This window comes from Myodes glareolus, chromosome 6 (genome assembly GCF_982192425.1).
Source record: "Myodes glareolus chromosome 6, mMyoGla1.1, whole genome shotgun sequence".
Lineage (NCBI taxonomy): Eukaryota > Metazoa > Chordata > Mammalia > Rodentia > Cricetidae > Myodes > Myodes glareolus.
Genome location: NC_142031.1, coordinates 97,613,249 through 97,616,344, shown reverse-complemented (window position 1 = coordinate 97,616,344; position 3,096 = coordinate 97,613,249). Strand labels below are relative to the sequence as shown.

General features: G+C 42.8%; 1 long non-coding RNA gene across 1 annotated transcript; it reads right to left on the bottom strand.

Moving 5' to 3' along the window:
* Positions 1 to 1,544: 1,544 nt before the first annotated feature.
* Positions 1,545 to 2,829, bottom strand: LOC148121905 (uncharacterized). The gene is made up of 2 exons (XR_015738002.1): positions 2,505 to 2,829; positions 1,545 to 2,105 (listed from the first exon to the last, which is right to left on the bottom strand). It is a non-coding gene; the product is annotated as an uncharacterized LOC148121905 (long non-coding RNA).
* Positions 2,830 to 3,096: the final 267 nt, after the last annotated feature.

Sequence of the window (3,096 nt, the reverse complement as noted above, 5' to 3'; positions counted from 1 at the left end):
CACAACAACTGTGGCTTCCTGCACAGATCAAAGCAGTCAACATTCCAGTGCAGGTGGAGGCAGAGCTCAGAAGGACCTGTCCCCGGCTGAGGAGCCAGTGGCAGATGATAGCTCTGGAGGAGGAAGAGCCAGTTCTCTGCAGGGTGTGACCTCTGGTACATTGCCTATACTCTAGTGGACTACCCACACACATACAAGCGGCACTGACTAGACACAGTGGATGATGAGGGATTCCCCTCTGCATGCTGTGAATATCATTGGTTAATAAAGGAACTGCTTTGAGCCTATAGCAGAGTTATAGGGGAACAGAGCTAGGCATGGAAAACTAAACAGAATGCTGGGAGAAAGAAGGGAGAATCAGAGAGAAGTCATGTAGCCCCTGCTGGAGACAGACACTGGGAACTTTACCCGCTAAGCCACAGCCATGTGGCAATACACAGATTAATAGAGATGGGTTAAAATAATATGTAAGAGTTAGCCAATGAGAAGCTCGAGCTAATGGGCCAAGCAGTGATTGAATTAATATAGTTTCTGTGTGATTATTACGGCAGTCTAGGCAGCCGGGAAATGAACAAGCAGCCTCCTTCCAACAGTGGGTTATGAAGGAGGAGGAGGAATGAAGTGAGTAGAGGGCAAGAGGGTGTGAGAGGTAGATATGATAAAAATGCAATGAATAACATGTATAAAATTCTCAAAGAATAAATAGATTTTACTTAAAAGAATTCATAGAGGGCCCTTCCAGGCACCCCGCTACAGACTTGGCTTTGCAGAGGAGCTGGTGACAATGTTTTTGTGTGCTGTGCTGCGATTGCTGCTGCAGGGAGCTGCAGGGAGACCATGGGCAAGTTGAGAAGCCACGACATGGATGCTATATATTCATGACATTGGTGTCTGAGCCTCCTGAATCATTGGATTGCAGAATGCAGTGGCCTATGATGATGTGCACACTGACTTCACTCGGGAGTAGTGGGCTTTGCTCTCCAAAAATGTGATGCTGGAGACCTATAGGAACCTCACTGCTTTAGGCAACTAATGGGAAGGTCACAATATTGAAGAACTTTGCAAAGTTCTAGAAGACACGGAAGGTATGAAAGAAGCCATACTGGAGAGAAACCCTCTGAAAGCCTTTCCCACACAGAGTTACATAGAAAAACACATACTGGAGAGAAACCTTATGAACACGAACACAAGATCATCAGAGAAGCATGACCATAGGTTTGAGCTATGACAGCTAAGGCAGGAGGCTCAGAGCACACATCCTCTACCTGAAACACGAAGCAGAATGTGGCAACTGCAGTGGTGTAAGGATTTAAACTCTCAAAGTCCTCTACCAAGAGCATATATTTTCTAGCAGGGCAGCCTTTTTCTAATTTTCTTCAAATGATACCAACAGCCAAATAGGTCCAATTCTCTGGCTTTGAAGCCTACGTGCTTGCTGTGTGTTCCATAACCCAGCTCATGGTGACAACCACTCTCTAGGCAAGCCTTTAGATGCCTCAAGTCTGAGGTACAGGAATGGCTTACACAAGAAAAGCAGCCATGAGTGAAAATACACGCAATCATTTATTTTCATGTTAACTGTGTGATGTCGGTGCACCTTTGGGTGTATGTGTGTGTGATATTCTTAAGCTTAGACCCTATAATCTTCCTAGATTTCTAACAGGAATTAGAAGATGTCTAAATCCCAACCAGGGTCCTGGGAATGAATTTGTCTTAACTGCTCAGTCACGTCTCTAACCCTGTAACTATCTTAAAACCTTATTCTATCATCTTGACATCAGGTAATAGAGAAGAATTCATACAAGAGAAAGCCCTATTCATGTAAGCAACTCGGTAAAGACATTAGACGGCTGTCTTCAGTTGCAAGAAAAAAAATTTGTTTCATTTCATTTCCTCATAGTCTTGAAGCAAGTTAATTATCATGTTCATTCCTGTCTGGTGGTGGAGATCGCAGAATTGTACTATTTCAAAACTCTGGCATAGGAACTGAAGTTCCCAGCATGTGAAGCAAGTCCGTTGACTGAAGTTTATTTGGCTCCACATACCCCTTGTGCGACTTCCGTTCATCTTCTACCATGCTTTCACTTGGTGACAGGTATTTTCTGCTGAGAAACATAAAAAGGATTCCCATAATAAAAATAAATAATATATAATATCCAAATGAAACAAATACTTATTTAAAAAAACCTTAGAAGGCTTGAGAATTTGCTACCAAAAGAATATGAAAGATAGACAGAAAAAGGCAAGAATTTTATACTTTTCTCCATATATCCATGAAGGTTTTTTAGGATATTTTTTGCTATGCTTTGAGAAATATATATGTATGTATGTGTGTGTACATTGTATGTATGTATGTATATTAATCATATTCACACACGCACACACTCCCCTCTTCCCCCAACTCCTCTTTATATTCACCCTAAACCCTCTCCCAACTTCATGAAGGTTTTCATTTAGGTAATAGGCAGGATTTTGTTGTGTAGCCATTCTAGCCTGATACTCACTATGTAGTCCAGGCCGACCTCAAAGTCATGGCAACCGTCCTCTCTCAGCCTCCCAAGTGCTGAGGTTACATATGCAGCATCGTGTCTGGCTCTGAGGCACTCTTCTGTGACACAAGGGGCTGAACCCAAGGCCTTGCACATGTTCCCTGCTCCCTTAGGTGATAATTGCTATTAAAGGAATGGAGACGTCAGGTAAGATTTTGTGGGGGTGGGGAATGCTTGTGAAATCTAATTTGACTATCTGAAACCACCGCACATCCAGCAGGATTGTATTTCTGCCACATTATCACTTCTGTGATCTGCACGCTGTTCTACTTTTGCTGAATTACACCCTTCATTTTCTCATGCGTGTTCTCTGCTTTGAGTGGTTTCTAATTTGGGGTGGTTATATAAGACTTGCTTTTATTTAATACTGATGTCAGCATTTCAAGGGCTGTGAAATCATGTGTTCTGTGCTATAAATACCATGGTACCTGCTTTCATTGGCCCTCTGCTTATTCCAGTGATTAAGCTAAGTCTTGTGTGCTTTGCTTTGTGATGCTGTGACTGACTCTCCCACACCTCACTTCTCACTTACCAGTAGGCTCCCAGG